The 21620-nt window shown below is 37.4% G+C and overlaps 1 non-coding gene across 1 annotated transcript; it reads left to right on the forward strand.

The window, feature by feature from the left end:
• The first annotated feature begins 19840 nt into the window (after positions 1-19840).
• On the forward strand, positions 19841-19947 carry LOC116565926. The gene has a single exon (XR_004275665.1). It is a non-coding gene; the product is annotated as a U6 spliceosomal RNA (small nuclear RNA).
• The last annotated feature ends 1673 nt before the right edge of the window (positions 19948-21620 follow it).

Genomic DNA, 21620 nt, shown 5'->3' on the forward strand with positions numbered 1-21620 from the left:
TGCTATTTATATTGTATCTCTACAAATCATGTGTTTAGGTTGGGTAGTCTTTATATGCAACAAATTAATAGCCACATTGGCCATAATCATTGCTGTATTTCCCACATTCATTTGGAAATATTTTTAAAACCCTGATCATATGAGTGCACCAAACAGGTTCTGAGGTGCCTTTGTAGAGAGCCAGCACAGTGTGATGGGTAGGAGAGATACCCTGGAGCCAGATACCTTAATTTAAATCCACTTTCCCTGCTTCCTTGCCTTCCGAATATGCAGCTTTCTAGTTGTGTGACCTTTCTGCACCTCAGCTTCCTCATCTGCAAAATGGGGACAACAACAGCACCCATCCCATGAAATAATTAGGGGGATTGAATGAAATACTATATTTAAGAAATTAGAACAGTACCTAGCACATAATATCTTCGATAGCATTATTAAATAATCACTTATATTCTAATTCCAATTAAAATTAAAATATCAGTGTTTTTATATCCACTACTTGTGTAAATTATGCCCTGATTTCCAAGAGTAAAATGATCCTAAAATGTGTAATGATTATAATTGCGATGTTTTCATTTTTGTTTTTCTATTAGATAGCCAAACCCCAGTGACTGAATCACATGCACGATTATAGAATCTATCAGCCAGCATGCAAATTCTGTCCTTATTTACATAAGTTCAAGTTCCTTCTACTTTAAGGGAAACTATTTAGATAATTATTTTTTAGGTAAAATTGAAACTGACATCATTACCACCTTATAACACAGAACGTTTCAGGAACATCTTTACCAACTCCATAATTTAGAAAAGTGACCAACAGCATCTCTAGGTTTGAAGCCAGTTCAAAGAATTTTGGAAAGCCTTATTTGTATTTTGACTCAATATAGGGAAATATTTTCCATTCCTTGTGAGCTTATATACTCTGAGAATTCCCTGTACAGCTGTACAGACTAGATACTGCCTATCTCTAGGGCTCCTCAGCCATTTTCTATATGAATGCTGCCGCTAGAATTGTGCAACTGAGCAGGCTGAACACAGCAGTCCCCAAATGATCCCCTGGGCCATTAGAACCCACCTGTCTCTGTCACATGGCAATCCTCTTTCAAATACTTGGAGATAGCGATCACATCATTCCAAGCCTTCTCTTTTCCAAGTTAAACAGCATAACTTTCATCAATCCTGCTTCATATGGCATCTTTCCAAATCCTAAATTTGTTCATTCAACAAACACTTACTGGGTCCCTACACTGTGTCAGGTGGTGATACCCAGATAAATAAAACACAACCTCTGCCCTCAAAGTTTGTATAGTCCCTGCCCTAGCCTGGTAAGACCCTCCTTATTTGCCTAGGATGAAACAACGTGTTTGGTTGATGAAGTCTGAGTTGTATCTAGCTTTCTCGATTGCCACAGCATACTGCCAAGCTCGCTCAGTGCCAAAGCTCACATAGTCTATGCTTAGCCACATCTTTCCTTGCCCAGGCTTTTGCAGTTTGGTTTGCAGAGCTTTACAATTTTTCCTGCTGAATTTTATTTTCAACAATTTAGACTATCAAGCCCCAGCTATCAACAATTTTTACACATTTAAGATGTTCGCTTTTATTCCAAATGATACGGCATTTGAGTTATCAAATAAAAATATTGAGCAAGGCAGAGTCTAAGAGGGAGCCCTGCCATATTTACTCACATACAATCAGTGGTCCTCAAATTTGTCCACAAGGCTCTCACAAGGAGCTTTTTCAAATGTTTCCCCAAAGTCTCACTCTTATGTCAATTACATTTCCCTCATTATTGGTCTAAGGATTCTCTCAAAGGAAAAACTGAAGATGGAAGGAATTGCTTGCTTTTGGTGACCCCTATATTGGTTCTTAATGGTCGCTACTACATTCTCTAGGGATTGTTAAACCAGTCTTTCACTTTTTTAAAAAACTGATTATTTGAGGATGGAAGGAAGAATACTAGAATTAAGAGCCTTGGTAATATGCTTGGAACATCTTCCTTTATTCCTCTTAGAAATCAGCCTGAAAACTCCAGATCTTCAGTTTTTCTGTCATCTCTCTTGCTTTCTCAAGATTTCTCCAAGATCAAGGATTACAGTTCAGCCATTTGAATTGCAAATCCCTTCTGCAGAACTGAAGATCAGGATAGAACTCTCCAAAGCTGACAAGAAACATCCCTTGCCTCAGACAAGATCATCCTAATTAATAATAATCACAATAATATTGTGCTCTGCATTTTATCCAGGGACACCTGAACAACAGAATGCTTTATGAACGTTATTTAATTAAGTCTTATGACAGTCCCGTGAGGGGAACTGGGAAACTGAGAGATTGGCTTAATCTCTGCATAGGTGTGGAGACCTGTCAGGAGAAGCAGGGCAAACGTGCAGGAAGACACAGGCTGGGAGGTTAAGCAGAGAATGGGGATTGGTAGCAGATGTGCCTTTAAACCTTTCTAAGCAGCTACACACCTGGAGGAAATACCCACATCTGAATCCTTCTGAAGTGCTCCTGTGGAGTTCTATGTGTGTCACTCCAAAATAATAGCAATGTTCTGTGTAATTCAGCAATTTTAAATTCACTAAAGCAAACACTTGTTAAACAATGTTTGCATTCTCTCTCTCTTTTGCTGTCCTCCCTCCCTCTCTGTGGCTGCCTCTTTGGGGCTCAAATTTGTCAGCCACAAGACTGACTGAAGCGCAGGCAAGTAAAGCAAATAACCATATTCATTGTCCATGACAAACCCAAACCATATTCCATCACATCCCTGTGGTCTGGAGCCTCAAAATCTGGCCTGGAGACAGCTATTTCAGGGTCATCAAGGGCCATGCCATTCTTGCCCCGAAGGTACATATGACACCAGGTATACTGCATGGACACAGGCTGGTGCCTGTTCTGCCCTAGAAAACTAGATTATTTAAATGACTCCCCTGAACAACTAAAAGAAAAACTGAATAAACAGTCCAACCTTTTTGTGAAATTTCCTTGAGAAGCAAAGTGTGTGTGATATTGGATAATGACAAAAAATAATACTTTGTATCTTATTATACTTGACTTATAAATATAATATATGGAGACTATTTTTTTTTTCATCATGGGGACTTTTGAAGTAAAACTATTGCCTCCCTGAGAAGTACTTAGTAAACTAAATCGTCTAACTTAGCATGCAACCACAAAATCAAGGTATGTTGAATTGAATTAAAATAAGTTCAATGCTCTTTCCCAACTGACTTTTCTTCCCTGGCACTTCACCACCTCCTAGCACTCACACCTTTGAGAAGTTTCATAACATGGTCCCCTGGCTGTGGTTCACTTCTTCTGTATCCACACCTCACACTTACATCTCTGTGGACACAACAATGTACAAGAGGAGAGCAGAGAAAGAAATAACTAGTTAGTGAGATAAGCATCAGCAAATGATCATTTAGGTTACTACATAATCTGTGTCAGAAACAAGCCTGGAATGTCATCACCTGTACTTTGTGGGAAATTGCCATATTTCTCATTTTCACATTTTCATCACAGAAGGAAGCCAGTACAGCAGGCATCACTGAGCTCTGCACATTTAAAACTGCCCACACCTTATGAACTCCTCATATACATATTTGAACATGGAGAGAAAAAATACATACATATTTAAATATATATTTTAAATCATATACACACACACACATATGTATGTATATATACACACCATATATATTCTCACCTCATCTATTCACTAGCAACACAGATTGCTTCAGAGATTAGGAAATGAAAATCTATTTTTGGAGAGAAGACTGATCTTTCATACAGATTGTCCAGAAAATGACCCAGCCTGCCACCCATTCAGACCTCAAGGCATCCAAGTGCTGCTTTGTTCCAATGCTTACATCTATTCAAAGTTTATACTCCAAGATTAAAAGAGCCTCCTTGAGCCAAAAGAAAAGGCTTCATTGGCATTGCTGCTGATGCCATTCTCCCTGTGTCTGCCGTACACGAGAGAAAGAATGAACCTAGGCTTTTCAAAACTGGCTGCCCAATTATATTTTTAAAAGATGTTTTGCTGACATCTAGAGGCATTTGGGTAATAACACTTATTAATAATGATTCTTCCCACTTATAGGGCGTCTTGCGTCGCGTGATCCCTCAGCTCTTTACACACATTAATTAATTACGCATCACAGCACCCCTGTGAGGTAGAGTAGGTGAGCATTATTATGTGCAAAGGATTTATTGATTTTTCAAAGCAATATATAGCTGAGGCACAGAGGGGAAAACCATAGGAGCGTGAATTAAGGAAGAAAAAAAAATACAATGAATGTAAAAGAAAACAAATAAAAGTAAAAATTACCCCACTGTGCCCTTTAGAAAGGAGTGATTACTTCACACGTTCTGAGGGCCTGAACATTAACTAATTTGGTTGTTAGCAACTTATGCAAAGGCACATAGGAAATTGGAGGGAGGGAGTCATCGATAAAATTTCCAAGTCTTCCTTTGCACTCCTGTTGACAGTGCCCTCAGCTCTTGATTTTCCTGCAGCCTGGGAAATCTCACTAGTCACTGAGGGGCATGACATCAGGATGGCCCTTAAATTTACAATGGAGGCATATTACCTGTTTATGGTAGGGGTGGGTGGGGTGTGTAATAAAGGAGGGGGAGAACCACAGCCAAGTTTCTATGCAAAAATATGTTCGGAGGCGGTGGAATTTAAAGTATGTCATGGGGTACAGGAATATAGATTGACTATCTTTTTGAATTCTTCTAGTCATGTTTTATGGTAGTGGCTCAGCTGCTCTTTTTTAAAGTAGTAACTATGCTAAGTTCTTATTTTAGGCATGATTCTTATTTATTTTCATGGAGCTAACACTTCTGGGGCTTACTATTTATTTCTAAACTGAAAGGTAATATTCTACTTAAAAAGAAAAGTGTCATAAAATCACTAGCTTGGAGACACCAAGACATGATTAAAAACCGAGAAATGCATTATATTCTTTCTATAAGTTATTGTAATGCTGAGTTTTTATGAGGATAACAATAAGTTGCCTTTCAAACAACTTATTTTGTTCAAAACTTTTATACTCATTGGGTTTGAAAAAATGTGACAAGAAAGTAAAGTGAATGTAGATGAGCATACATGGCTTCCAGATATTTGGAAGCAGCTTATCTTCTAAAGTTAACACCAAAAAAATAAAATTACAACTTTGCCCTCACCTTCCCATTCACTACTTCTTTTACTCCACATTCTCAGGCCCATCAAAATATAAGTTTATCACCGTAAACACTTACACTTTCATTGCATCTTCATTGAAAATTAAACATGAAACCAAGACTCAAAATAGAGAAAGAAGCCATGCTGAGAAAAGAAGGGCCAATTATGACAGCCAACCCCCGGGGTGTTTTTCCAGGTAGAGTCCCTTCTCCTATCTCTTAATGATGCTTTTCTTTGTGTGTTTCACTTCCTACCACCATACTGACAGCAAGTCTGCCAATCTAGATTCATTTGTGTAAAAGCTATTCTTTTTTCCCCTCTATTTCATATATGTCTGTTCTATTAGTCATTCACTCCTCAGAACAAAGTGTTTGGATCAATTGTTTCCCCAACTTGTAGCTTGGACCAGATATCCTGAAGACAGAGAAAATTTTGTTTGAGATAGAGTTGAGGGACGTCATTTTGAATCGTGGGTCACTCTGGGGAGAGGCTGGGCCCCAGAGTTACATAATACTAGGCTTAAGGTTTCTGGGACTTGGAAAGAGGGCTACTGATTAGATGAAAAAAGATGTGTACTGGAAGCAATGGAGAAGGTACCAGATCTAACAATCAATTTCAAAATGTTGGCTGGGTGTGTCTCAGGGACTCTGAAGGAAGAAGAAACTCCTTCCTCTTCCCCCTCCTTTTCCTCCCGCTCTCCCTTCTGCCCTGGGCTTGTCCATCACATCTTTGCCACAACTCAGCTATGCTCTGGATTGAGAATTCTTCAAGAGCTCTCCCAGGAATCTGAACACTATCAATAATCTTACTTCTTGGGGAAAATGTTTTAAAGTTCCAAATCATGATACAAAAACACAATTTTGAAAACTGCCCACTTCAGAAATTGGAGACTGCTTCATCCTCAAACAAGCAGTGGTAAAAGAGACAAGGAATCACATATCAATCCATACGGCAATAGGTTTCTTTTTGTTTCAGTATTTGGCTTAGTTCATGGGTATTGCAATTTAAACATTCTATAAGAGAATTTACTTTCAGATTTTCTGTGTATCGTACTCTCTTTTACTACAAGCAGAGATGACACCACTTAACTAAGATGACAACTGTATATACCAGGTGAATGTTAACAAATATGTTTTTCACTCTTCATAATTATGTGCCTCCTGGGTGAAGAGCAAGCTGGAGAGTTAAAACATTATCATGAACTAGAAGTGATGTTCTCATTTGCAAAGAAGCTAGTGGTAGGAAAGAACATGTGTGGGTTCTAAAAATTAAGGGATTTGCAGAAAGACTTTTACTTTTAGGACTTTCAGCCTTGGAGGGTCATTTTCAGTTCTGTGTTATTTTATGAAAGTTTATTTTATAAAACATTTGGATTTAGTGGGATCTAAACAGAGGTTTAAAAGGACTTTTTGCTGCTTGGCTTCATCTGTAATTTGAGGATTATGTAGGGAAATAGGAGACACAGAGTGGAGATGTGCTGTTGATTACACATGTGCATCAGTGTTGAATGCAGACATCAGCAAAGTTTCTTCCTCATCACTGCTGCCTCTTGCTAAATTTGGGACCCTTATTTTGTTTTTGTGATCACAGCTACAACCAGTTGGTTTACTTACCTGACCCTAAGTAAGTACTAGTCTGTGGTTCAAAAGATTAGGAGGCCTTCTTAATGTGTCTCTCCACCACCCAAAACCCTTTAGTTACTTCATATCTCAACGGAGGAAAGCCGACGTTTTCATCATGGTTGCCAGAGTCCTACCTGGTCTGTCCCCCTTACCCTCTGACCTCAGCTCCTGCACGCTCCATCATTCATTCCACTCGGAATTCCTTGTCATTGCCTAAGAACTTGAGAAGCACTCCTGCAGCGCCTTTGTACTTGCTGTGTCTTCTCTCTTCTGATTCCCCAGATAGCTACAGGGTTCTCTCCCTCACTGACGTCAGGTCTTGACCTAAGTGTCACCTTCTCAGGGAGGTCTTCCCTTGCCTTCATCTAATTGTTCAACATTCCTTTTCTTTCCCAACGCCAGCATGCTTTCTGTCACCCAGCCCTGCTTTATTTTTCTTCTTGACGCTCTTACAAACCTAACAGTGTTTATATTTTACCCCTTTATCTTATCATTGGTATCCCCCAAAGCTGAATAAAAGTTTATAAGGTCAGGAATTGTTGTATTGTTCACTACTGTGTCCCCAGGATCTAGAACAGCATTTGGCACTTAGTATGTGCTTAATAAAAGTGTGTTGAATGAATCTTGGGGAAAGGCCTGGGAATCAAATGAACAAATTGTTCATAGAGATCTAATGTATTAATGATGGAGCACTGGGCAGTAAATTTAAGCATAGAGAGAAATTAACTCTCTTTAAAGTGGCCAGTTGAACAAATTGAAATCACAGACTAAATTATGCCATCAAGCCTTTAATGAAATAGCCACAGGTTCATTTAAGGCCGCCCAGATGATTTCAAAAGCAATGTGGCAGAGTGTGTCTATTTCAGAGTGATAAATGCATGTTCAACTGCTAAGGTTTCTTTCAGAAATCTTGTGTAGCTTCAGTAAAGCTAATTTATAAACCTTAACTACTGTAGCTAATTTAACTCGCTAATTTTAGACATTGTGTTGAATTAAAATCTGCATTTTATTGTGTATCATTTTGTGTACCACTAACATTAATATGCATTTTGTAATGTGGAACTATGAATGTTTTAAATACATATTTAGGCTTTTGGAAGCATTTGTGTTAACTAGAATTTTTTTCCTTCATGCATTTTAGCCAATGTCTTGTCAGATCATACATCATTAGACAAAGTTTTACATGCTTAAGACCTACATGTAGATACTAGACTAGACTGAAGGCCTAAAAGAATTCAGTAAATTCTTTCTTTCATTTCTCTCCCTTCATTGGAACTGCAAAAAAAAATATATATATATGGTTTGGGGAAGTGTACTGGTATAGTCGATTGACATTTACATGTGACCCTCAGACTAATGAGATGAGAGCACCGAAGGAGATGTGTTACCAAATACAAATTTTTAAAAAGGTGTCATTGGCAAATGGACTCAAGCCCATGTAATTTAGCTGTCTGTAGCATTTTTGAAGAGCTGGATATGTTTTATAATTCTTATTTCTAAGACCATTTAAATTTTTTTTACTGCCTATAACCATACCTATGCTGAGAACATGCTTTACATTTTTCTCCTGTATTCCAAGTATACGCATTATTTCTTCCTTGCAAGGTTCTCTAATTTAGGTCAGAAATTTGTCTATATTTCTCAGTGTTTTACGTATATATCTATGTATTTTATAAATTTATTGGGATTATATAATATTGGGTCATACATATAATATATATGTATATAATCCCAATAAATCTATATGATACATACTGTATATATAATATGTAATATACATATAATGTAATATATAATGTATATAAATTCCAATAAATCTACAAAAGCTACTTAAATTCACGTATATGTGTGTGTGTTTGCACACCTACTCCTAGCCTCTGCATAGAGATATAGATCTACTCACATCACAAGATTACTCTATTCCCCAAAGCACAACTGTTATGTTTAAAGTTGTTTCTACAACTCTTAAACTACCTACTTTTTCATAGAAGGGCCGTATCTTTTCACAATTTATTTTCCCCAACTGTGAGACTGCATGTATGCATTTGATGCTTATTAGGAATAAGGACTTATGCTGTACCATCCATAGCCACAGAAGACTCCTAGACCAAGTTTTGGAAAAGAGTAGCTCTGTTAGTTGCAGGGAAGCATAATTCTCCATTTTTAAAACACAAGAAGTACAAAGAGTAACATTCCCCCCTCCACTTCTCTTAAGCGTACTTGACCTTTCCTTTCAGTTAATATCTATAAAGAATCTTTGAAGGACTGCTCTAAGTTTTAGTAAGAGTAGTGGTGACATAAAAGGAAAAAATAATAATAAATAAAAGATACGGTGTTTGATCTTCTGCTTTTCTGTCAGTTTGCTGAGAACTCATAGGCGGGTGTTGAACAATGAGAACACATGGACACAGGGAGGGGAGCACTACACACTGGGGTCAGTTGGGGGGAAATAGGGGAGGGACGGTGGGGGGTGGGGAGCTGGGGAGAGATAGCATGGGGAGAAATGCCAGATGTAGGTGATGGGGAGGAAGGCAGCAAATCACACTGCCACGTGTGTACCTATGCAACAATTTTGCATGTTCTTCACATGTACCCCAAAACCTAAAATGCAATAAAATAATTAAATGGGAAAAAAAAGAAAAATAAAAAGAAAAAAAATAATAATAATAAAAAATAAAAGATACGGTTCACAATAGACTTTGCTAGACGACAGGAATAGTGCAAAGAGCATGAATTTTGCTCAGACAAGCACAGACTTAAATCTTAAGTTTATTGTTTACAAACTATGTCATCTTTGCACAGTTAAGACCACTTTTTGAACTAAGTTTTAGCATACCTATTTCATAGAAGACGAAACAAATACTCAGAGAGTTTACAAAAGAAAAATATGTAAGTAAAGTGCTTAACACACAGTAGAAGCTTGATAAATGTTAACTTTCTCAAAATAACAACACAAACAAAAATGTCGCCCATACTTATGAAACCTTAGCCATGTTCCCATACTGTGTAGAATGCTTTATCTGTTATCTCATTTAATTGTTACCATAATCCTGTGATTTAAACATTATCTTCTTTTTGCAAGGGTGGAAACTAAGGCTCAGAAAGCTAACACCCTCTCCTTACCACTATGCTTTTCCCTGGGAGAGACCACAGTAACTGAGCATTTGCCAAGGACTCTGTCGCAGCGCCAACTTTGGGATTTAGTTTTCTCGATTTATTAATCCCAGGACAAACCTAAATCCTTAAATTCCCTTTCCACTTCAAAGGGCCATTATGTATTGAGTCCTCTTTTTAGATATTTCAAAGTAACCACTTTTCCTAAGCTTTCAAAATTAAGTGAGGCATATTTTGTTTTGGAGAATCTGAATCATTGGTATTTGCCTTCATTTGTAAGTTCACTTTCCACAGCCAAGGACATTTTTTTTTTTTCCGAAATTTTGTCTTTCCTTACATGTCAAAGAAATAAGATCTTTGGCCTTATAAAAGTGACTCATTTAGGTGCTTTCCTATGGTACCTAGATAAGACTGTCTAGGAGACTCCCATGTCCTCTCAGGAATCATCCTCAGTCCTCCTGTCCAGATAAAATCCTGTCTCAATGTTTTGTAGCAATTCTGATATTCAAATATCCCCAATCATAATGTTGTAAATAGAGTTGGAACAAATGGCCAGTGCTGCCGGAAGAATTCATGATCTCTTCCTGATCAGGACTGAGCATTGAGAATTAGACATTAACAGATCATGCACACTGGTGAATTGGAAGCCCTACATTTTTGTGAGGATAGAAACAGCCCTACATGCCTCCAAGCTTAGCACAAAGTCAGGGTAATAGCACCATGTTTACCAGTGGAAGACTGGAGAAATTGAAATAAATAGTGTTGTAAGTGACTAAGGAACAGTGGTGAGCATGGAAAGAGGAGAGGGACAAATTCTATCTTAGTTACCTATGAAAGGCTTGTTTCTACAAGGCATCACATGAGAATTAGTATGTTTCTCTTGGGAACAAAAGGGAACTAGCAAGAATGGTTCTGATTTTTATAGCAGCTAACAAATGTTTGGTACCTTATAGTTGGCATAACATTTTTCAAATTAATTATCACATTAGCACCTTACAAATGCCCTGTGAGATAGCAGGAATCATGATAGCAGGAATCATCTCCACTTTACAGATGAGGAGAATGAAAGCTCAAAGTTAAGGGAATCCATGAGAAGGTTGGTGCTACAAGCAGCAAACATCACCTCCAATCATCAAACTTTTTTAAGGTCAGATTCATGGTGTCCGTTTCACTGAGGAGGAGGCAGAGAAGATAATTGAACTGACTGGAAACAAAGCTGATGAGTGGTAGATGTAGAATCTTAGCACTACTCTGGCTCCAAGGCCATTGAATCATGACATTTTGCCTTCCCTAGGCCTTTCCTTTTTCCTCGAGGGTCTACTTAGCTTCTATAGCTCATACGCCAGCCCCATCAGACCTCTGTAAGGATCATACATGGAAACAGCTAATTTAAAGTACTTAGATGCACATCAATTTGGGTTCCTATTAGGTTGGTGCAAAAGTAATTGTGTTTTTCCCCCCATACTTTAGTGGCAAAAACCACAATTACTTTTGCAAAAATAAAGAAGTGCAGGGACAGAGAATCAGCAGCCACTTCTGGTGAGCAATTTTTCATGGAGAACAATAAAGTGGAATCTGTGTGAAACACATAATAAATACCCATAAAATTCAAAGGCATGAAACAAAATGAAACACTTCTCTTATAAAACATGTCAGCAAGACCAAGAAGGCACAAATGTCAAAAGAGCTGTGGACTTCTAGCCTCAGATGACCAATACACTATTTTGTGCCTGTGATTTCCTCTTACTCTCATGTAAAATTCAAGGCTTTCATCAAATCTAACAAGTGTTTATTGAGAGTCTACTGTGTATAAGGTATGTGGAAATTAAGGTGTGACCATTAGGAAAACCTACCGTGTCTTTCAACTTCCCTTCTATCTAGCTCATCAATCATCTCAAGTCACTTGAGACCATGTTTTGTTTCCCTTTTACAAGCCTTCTAATTTTTTAGTGAAGAAATTTAATAAAAATCCACACAAGCTTGTCAAGACACTTCTCCCATAAAATGGAATAGAGTGTTGATATTGTTCTATCTACCTGCATATCTATGTATCTGCCTATATTATGTATTAGAAATATGTTAAATATACATTAAATATTACATGTTTTATATGTATAGATGCAGGATAGATTTAATATTGTCTATTAAATGTTTTAGTATGTTATGTGTACAGACACAAAATATATATTATGTATACATGTATATATTCACACATATACATATATATGTATGTATAATTAAAACTTACTAAAGTTGGTAATGGCCCCACAAAAGTCATTGCTTAGTAGAGAGCCAAATATCCTTTACAAGCCCAGAGGCTTAACTTTATTGTACTAGAACAGGGAGAAGTACATATATATACAAGTAAGTCTTCAGTATCTTTTTGTATCCCACTGTGTGCTCTGCCTCACACAACTCTCCCTTTCCTTTCTCCTGATCTTCCTTTCCCATGTCTCCTCCCTCTCCTTCTTTTTGCCTTTATTAGGGAGTCTTTGTCCTTTGGCCAGAAGCAAGCCTGCAGGCAATACCCCATGTTCTAATAAAGCAACCCTTTTGTCAATGGTGATAATGATTACCTCTTTTGCAGCTGCCCCTGGTGTTGCATTTTGTAACACAATTTGGCCTCTTTGGCTCTGGTTAGTCCTATTTAACGTACTGCAGGGGTTCCCTGTTTGATCTCTAATTGATATAATTGACTGGGAATAATCGGGAAAGCTTTATAGATGTTTATTGATAGCTAATTTTCCTTCATCTATTGTTTAATTCAATAAGAGCATAACCTAATTTATTGTCACTCCAGTAGAGATCCATTACCCTTCTGATAAATGCTTCTGGGGCCAACTTGTCAGTAACTGATTTCAAAGAGCTGTTAAGCCCACAGAGTCCATCATTAGTTAATGGCAGTTTAGAAAGCTAATGATGTTATAAATTACAATCAATAAGAACATGGAAATTACAGTTGTTGAGCAAGATAATACTATATTATTAAACTAACACTAAATTCTACCTTTGCTTACTATACATTTGGAGGGTTTCTAAATCCGTTTAATAACATCCATGATTAACCAAGAAACCCATGGATCAGAAGGGAAATTGTGGAAATGAAGATGTGCATACTTAAAAGAACATTTCAAAAGGATAGAGGAATTACGCTACATTCTTTGATAATAGACGGAATCCAGGTGACCAACACATCAGCACAAATATGTACAGAAATCTCCATCTTCTCATGTCTTGAATCTGATCCTATTGAAGGAACCTATCTCCAGATATTCCACAACTTAGGGGTATCATACTTTCTAAGTCTTCCCAAGAATATATAAAACCTAGATGCACAGGTTTTCTGTGGCTGTCAGTTTCTGCCCTTTCAATTCTTCTTATATCTATGATAGATAGATAGATAGATAGATAGATAGATAGATGCCTATAAAATTTCTTATACTGAGTTCTGGGCTAAGAAAGCAAAAAAGGATAAAATTAGGACAGAGTTTTTGGTTCCCAAAGATAAGAACAATATCTGATATATGGGATTATATAAACGATTTAACAAACATTATTGCTCATGATTGGAAACCTATTTCTGGTTTACACACTCTCCCTAAAAATGTAAGCTCTGTAAGGGCTCCTATTTTTGTCTGTCTTTTCACTTAGAGTACCTTACACATAATAGATGCTCAGTAAATAGTTCTTGGCCATCTCCGTTAAGTGATTTATCCTGGAATAATACTAATTTAAAGCAACTTATACACACTCTCTGATTCTACAGGACTATTCAATTTTTAATCTATTTATTCAACATTTACTGAACAATTGCTATACAGTCAGTGAGAATATAATGGTGAGAAAGTCTAAAAGAGTCCCTGTTCTAATGAAGAATACAGTCTAATCGGAAAGGCAAATATCAAGGAAATAATCAAGTAAATAAAATATAATGGCAAACTGTAAGGTAAAAACTATGAAGGAAAAGTACAAGGTTCTGTGAGTATACGCATGATGAGAGTCACAAGGATGACCCCAGAGATTAAACGAATCTGAATTTATTGAAAACCCTGAAAACCAAGACTTATTTTTGTCTTTTAACACAGCATGTAGCTTAAGGTTTTAAACACAGTAGCTTATTAATATATTTTGATTAAATAGAATTATTTTAAACTGATCATCCATATATTTTTGTTAATAAAATGTCAGCTTGTTAGAATATTCTATTACCGACCTAGTAATTAGAGATAAACAGTACATACTCACTTTAAAAAAAAAAAAAAAAAAAGTGATGTACTCTTCTCCTCACTTTATGACTTTGCAGAGTATAAAATTAAGTTCAAATCGAGGCATATGGAAGTTAGTTATTTCCTGTTCGTGTTGGTTTATTTCCTTAACATGCCAATTTAATTAATGCTATGGAGAAGAGGCAACTCTATTCAATGATCATGTGTGAAGTGGGTGTAATGTATGCCTATCATTTCTATGCCTTTAATTTTCACTGAACCACGGCATCAAAGAACCTTTTAAACATATTTTTGCTCTACAAAGCATGAACATAACTACTGTGAATATTTTGCTTTTCCCTCAGAGCTTAAAATTGGGCCACATTTCACAGAATCTCTATTTGGGGGCAGAAGGAATACTGAAGGGGCAGGGGGTTACCCCTGAAAGATTTGTCTCTCCTTTGTCTCATGTTCTCTTCTCATCACCCCCACTCCCTCAGTGGTAGCATCAAAGTCATGTTCATAGAAACCAATGATAATCTTGCAAAAATGGATCATGATGTTGGATTGAGGATAAACAGCAGAACAAATAAGATCCTTAAAAAATAAATGTGCAGGCATGGGCCATTAACAACAAGCAAGGGAAGCACCATGCAAGTCCCACAGAGGGAGCAAATGTGAGGAGATTATGCATCAGTCTTCTGTGAGCCATCGGCTGCTCTTCCACTGTGTACTCTTTGCTACTTTGAAAACACAGCAGACAGGCTAGCACGTCGAAGGAGCTACTTGCAGATTGATTTCCTTGCTTTGATAGCTACTTGACATGGCAAAGTTTGGCTCCATTCTATTTTCAAATAGAAAATTTATACAGAAATGAGAAAAACCACCACACCCAGCAATGAATTAATAATAGCTGCCAACTAGCTGCAAGAACCATTATACTCATAACGCTTCCCAATGCTGTTCGCATTGCCTGCGAAAGAGAATTTGTCCTTAAGCTGCTTATTTTCAAACTACATGTGAAGACAACAAATTGTATGGCATGTTTATCCAATAAGGCATAGCAAGGAAACTAAAGAATCAGATGGGAGGGAGTGAAAAGAAATAGAAATTTAACAGCCAGCCAGCCCGAAATAAAACAGGCAAGATTAGGAGACACATGTACAATTCTCCACGGTCCCTAAAGTCTCTAGCGAAAAGGTAGAAATGAACTAATTTATTAGTAAAATCACATCAGGGGCAGTAATTTCATGTTAGTGAATTTACATGTAATAACATTAGGCTCCCAACCTCCATTTCACCAGTGTGGCCCTCTCCGATGATGAATGAGGCGCCTAAAGAAAGATGATAGTTTGATTGTTTTCACGGCAAACAGATCAGCATTTTAATTTCTTGCCTCTGTGTTTATTGCTTATTTGGCCCCTTGCTCGGCTTGTAAAAACTTGGCTAAATGGAAATGAATAAATGTAATTACTGCGGGTGACAGTGGTAATCTGTGTGGGTTTTTCATATTGGCTTTGCCAGCGTTAATCTAATCACCGGAGAATACATGTCACCGCACAAATGCACTGACAGAAAGCAGAGTTTTCAGTCAGTGCCAAATGTACACAGGCTGGGAAGCACAGACACAGACGGCTGCTTCTGCACCCACAGCTTGCCACTCCTCTGCTACAGGAGCAGAAGCCACAGAGTATCCTGGAAGGTGAATGTGTGTATATGAAATGGTTCATAGTTTGAGGGATCCCAAAGAAGGCTCACAGATGACCCTGAATCCAATAGAAATGGCAACCAATGGCCTGGGCGCAGTGGCTTAGCCTGTAATCCCAGTACTTTGGGAGGCCTGAGGCAGGTGGATGACCTGAGGTCAGGAGTTCAAGACCAGCCTGACCAACATGGAGAAACCCAGTGTCTACTAAAAGTACAAAAAAGTTAGCTGGGCCTGTTGACAGGTGCTTATAATCTCAGCTACTCAGGAGGCTGAGACAGGAAAATCACCCGAACCTTGGAGGTGGAGGTGCAATGAGCCGAGATCTCACCCCTGCCCTCCAGCCTGGGTGACAGAGCAAGACTCCGTCTGGGGGGAAAGAAAAAGGGAGGGGGTGAAAGAAAGAAATGGCAACCAATGTTTTCCCCAGTGCAGGAATGAGTCCCAGGGCATAGGAAAGTAGAGACTGAAATTTTCCTTTTCTCCCCAGTACTAAATGGCTGGGAGGGCTGGTTAATGAGTGGCTTCACCTTTCAGGGTTTTGTTTGCCATCTATAAGACAGGGATGGGACAAATCAGATTGTTTGATGTTTGCATTGCAGAAATATCAGCAGGGGGTGAACCAGGCAATCATTGCAGGGTAGGAAGGATGAAATGAGATAATGTATGTTAAAGTGTCTTGCAAACTACAAAGCAAAGCTAAATGAAGCAGAAGAGAGTCCTCCAAAATAGACTTTATTATATTTAAGATTTATTTTAACAAAGCAGCAGGGAAGCAAAGGATTATTCAGTAAATGGCAATTGAATGGCTGGTTAGCATTTTGGAAAGAAAAATAAATCAAGACCTGTAACTTAGAATATTGGTCAAAAGGAATTCCAGATGGATAAAATGATTAAATACGACAATAAAATGTTAGGAAAACCAGATGAGGAATTTGATATGCACTAGATTTGGGGGATTTGAGAGAGGGCTCCCTACACTGAAAAACAGTAAAATATATATATAAAAGGAATATACAATTTTGATGACATTAAGTTAGAAACTTCTGCAGTCAAAATAAGGTAGGCCAAATGGGAAAGCAAATAATATTTTCAACAAATAAGGCAAGGGCAAATAACTATGTTAAATAAAATGCTTCCAAATACTTATTTTTAAAATGACACCATTAATAACTGATAGAAATAATACAGATGAATGATGAATAAATGTCCAAAGAGAAATACTAATAAATTCATGAGGAAAAATGTTCAAACTTGATAAGAATCAAAGAAAAGCAAATTTGAACAAATTAGTAAAAATAGATAACACCTGATATTTTCAAAGCTGTAAACCGACTAGACATTTCTAAACTGCTAATTGCAGTTAAAGTCAGTGTAAACTTTTTGAAAACCAATAAACATAAAAGTTTTCTAGTTTTGACCTAGCAATTCTACTTCTAGAAATACAATTTGAGGAATATTTTTAAAGAGTGAAAGGATTACATTTCTAAAAGTATATGAAGCAGTGAAATATAAGAAATAAACTGCAAGGCTGGAAGTGGTGGCTCATGCCTGTAATCCCAGCACTTTAGGAGGCCTAGCTGTGTGGATCACCTGAGGTCAGGAGTTTGAGACCAGCCTGGCCAACATCGTGAAACTCTAACTCTACTACAAATACAAATACTAGCCTTGCATGGTAGCATGTGCCTGTAATCCCAGCTACTTGGGATGCTGAGGCAGGAGAATTGCTTGAACCTGGGAGGCAGAAGTTGCAGTGAGCTGAGATCTTGCCACTGTCCTCCAGCCTGGGTGACAAAGCAAGACTTTGTCAGAAAGAAAGAAAGAAAAAAAAGAAAAGAAAGAAAGAGAGAGAAAGAAAACCTGCAGATATTGTTCAACATTTAAGTAATTAACCAAATACTCTTCCTGCATACATAAAATATTATAAAGACTAACAATGTGCAAAGTATTTGGTAGGGTACTAAGTGAGAAAAAAATGTGCTTTCCTAGAAGCCTCCATTGACTTTTTAAATCTCACATGCCAGTATTGGGTCATATGTTTATCTTTAACGCAATCATTAGGAAGAATAATGAAATGACTATGATTGACTTTGAACAACCATTTTGGAGAATAAATAATGAGTGATACTGAAAAGCATAAAAGAATGAGGACCATCACGTGATATTCTTAGGGACAGAATAAGTACTCAACATGTAAGAGATGGATGTGGTATATAAGACAGTAAATAGAAATTATGTGTAATTAGAAAATTGGGGAGTTAAAGGAATGACTGGTTGCTTCAGTAAGATGTAAAAAATCATTCTCTCCAATCTCTAAGGAAAAGAAAGAGAGAAACAGGGAGGAAAGGAAGGAAGGAAGAAAGCAGGGAAGGAAGGAAGGCAGGGAGGGAGGGAGGAAGAGAAGGAAGAAGGAAGAAGGAAGAAGGAAGAAAGAAGGAAGAAGGAAGGGAAGAGAAGGTAAGGGAAGGGAAGGAAAGGGAAGGGAAGGGAAGGGAAGGGAAGGGGGAGGAGGGAAAAAAACAGGAGATGAAAAAAGGAAGGAGTGAAAAGAAAGAAAGCGAAAACATTACTTCCACATATTATCAATCTTAGAAAAAGAAGCCATGGTATCCAACCCCCTCTACATAAAACAAAGACTTTCATCTTCATTTTTTCAATTTACAGATGGTATCAGGAATAAAAGGCCTCAGATAATCTTCTAGGAAGATAGTTGAAAGGCTTAGAACTTTCCTGTGAAGCTTAAAAAGCAAGCAAGCAAGCAAGAAAAAGTGAGGCACTCCAAAAAATGCAATACAAGGTCCAATCTGATCCAAAGTACAGTAGGTAGACCTCTACTCTTTTAAGGTGCAGTGTACGAGCTAAGCCATGATGAGAGACAAAAATACTGGGAAGGTGTAACAGTCAACCAGAAGTCTCAACGAAGAGCACCTCTCCTCAAGAGAGTTGAACTTGAAAGAAAGAAAAAAAAAATTAAAAGGCTCAGGGAAGATCAATTCAAACCAGCCAACCTCTCTAGAGATGGAACATCAGAGACCTGGGTAGACATTGGAAAATGCCCCTTCTTGGCAATTTATTTGCAGATGATAATCCATTTTTATATTCCTCCATAAGCCCACATTTCTGGAGTGCTTTGTGACGAGGTTTTGGTAGGAAAAGCAACACATGTGTGGTAATCACTGGAAGGAAGAGTCTAGGCGTGCAAACAGGCACACTTCTCTGCTGTCTCCACTGAGGCTGTGCAGACATCTTTCCTAGGAGAGTTGATAGCTACTTTCATTGATTATCTACACAGGTTCTTTTCAGAGCAAGGAAATATATCAATTAAACCTTCTAGAAATTGGATTTCCTGATTCTTTAAGTCAGTGATGTGAATTATCACCCTGTCTGGGCATCACAGAGATGGATTTCCTCCACTGATACCCAGGATGCTGTGACCAGGGATCCCAGGGAGAGAATCAGTTCACCCGCTGGCCACCCAACTTTACTGCCAGTGATGACAAGAAATAAAGGGGTTTCACTGCCGCCAGTTTTGAATGTAAAGATTAAAGTACAAACTCAGTACTCTCACTTGACAAAAAATAAAGATGGGGAGAAGTTTCTTTTATGTTTCAGGAAATTATTACATTTTGGTGAAATGCTTAGAGGTATAATATGAGCTGGATAATTTTCACAGCATTTGCTGTAGCAAATGTTGTGGGGCTTTTCCATGACACATAATCAGTATTAAGCCAACATTTATAAAATAAAAAATGAAACCAAGTTTCTCACCAGGAAAATTGGTTTCCGTTCAACAAGATGTCCTACGGCATCCTTATAATTTTTAGGTTTCATTCTCAGTAGTCCCTTTAACCACAAGGGATGACAGTTAAAATAAAGAATCATTGGTATCCCCTCATAGGAAGTGTACCAAAATATTAGGCGAGTATCTGACCCCAAGTAAATATTTAATGATAACCATTGGTTTGATACTTCTTCTGCCCCTTTTTTGATTATAAACAAACAACAAACAGTGCTTGCTTCGACAGCACATAGTATACTAAAATAGGAACGATATAGAGATTACCATGGCCCCTGCACAAGAATGACAAGCAAATTCATGAAGCGTTCCATATTTAAAACAAACAAACATTGCTGGCATATTTTAGGTGAACCCTCTTCCTAATATTGTATTTAGTATAAGATTGATTGTAACATGTCTGAGAACACCATAAATTAATGCCATTGACACTATATAAATTTAAGGCATCGTATAAACTAAATAGGTTAAGATACAATCCCTACCCTTTAATAGCATATAACGGAAAAAGGGAACTAAAACATATACACTTATAAAACCTACAAACATTATATATATATATATATATATATATATGATTCTGTTGATGCTTATCAAAAGCTAGTCTTCTACCCATAATTCATATCAATACATTTAGTAGCCTTGTTGAAATGCATGTGCCTAGGTCCCCTCTCAGATTGATTAAATAAAGCATTCAGGAGAACGGGGCCTAGGAAGTTGCATTTTGAATCCACTCCAAAGCTTGGAAAATTTCGCAGGATATAAATCTACTAGAAAGTATTAAGGACTAGAAGTTCTCCAAGGAATTAGTGGCAGAAGGAGATCACAGTTCATTGAGGTAATCAGGAAAAGTGACTGATTATGTGAGATTTGAACTTAGTTTTGAATAACAATCCATATTTTGGCAGTAGTAAGAACACAATATGCATATTTAATAATCCACATTTTGGATTATTAAATCCATATTTAGTAATCCATATTTTAGCAGTGGTAAGAACACAAGATCAAAAAGTAACATTAAAAAGATATTGATGGGAAAAGAAAGCCAATGGTTTTGGCTAACACTGAGAAGTTCTTGCAGAAGAAACTAGAAAGATCATTTTAAAAGATTCTTGAATGCCTAATCACCACCCCTAGAATTGCTCTAATTTTCAAAACAATAGGTAGGTAAAGATTTAGTTATAAGTATTACAATTACACAAATAAAGTATGGTTAGTTAAATATATATATATATATATATATATATATGTATATATATATATTGTACTTTAGGTTCTGGGGTTCATGTGAAGAACATGCAGGATTGTTGCATAGGTACATACATAGCAATGTGGTTTGCTGCCTCCATCCCCATCACCTATATCTGGCATTTCTCCCCACGTTATCCTTCCCCAACTCCCTACCCCCCACTGTCCCTCCTCTAGTCCCCCCCCCAACAGACCCCAGTGTGTGATGTTCCCCTCCCTCTGTCCACATGTTCTCATTGTTCAACCCCTGCTTATGAGTGAGAGCATGCAGTGTTTGATTTTCTGTTCTTGTGTCAATTTGCTGAGAATGATGGTTTCCAGAAAAATTGCAAATGTTTCTGAGTTGGTGGGATACAGATAACCTTAACAGAGCACCCACTATACTAAAAATATACATATACATATGTGTGTGTATGTATATATATATATATATATATATATATATATATATATATGTAATGTTGAAATCTCTCAACATTACCTTTCCTAAGTACTGTGCCAGCCCCAAAGAAACCAGGAGTTTTGTAAAAATTACAAAAATAAATTTTCCTGCTCCTAGAACTGCCACAGTGGCCAATAGATTCTCTGCTTTCTATTGCAATTCAAAGAAGCTGATGTGTGTTCTGATTCTTCACTCAAATGCATTTATTCTCTTTCATGAGAGGGGAAAGGGAACACCCCAAGTCCATTTGTTTCTTTTTTCAAATTGACACATAATAATTGTACATATTTATGGGAAATGTGA

Source organism: Sapajus apella, unplaced genomic scaffold (assembly GCF_009761245.1).
Source record: "Sapajus apella isolate SASKATOON/1434 unplaced genomic scaffold, GSC_monkey_1.0 scaffold41, whole genome shotgun sequence".
In the NCBI taxonomy this organism is placed as follows: domain Eukaryota; kingdom Metazoa; phylum Chordata; class Mammalia; order Primates; family Cebidae; genus Sapajus; species Sapajus apella.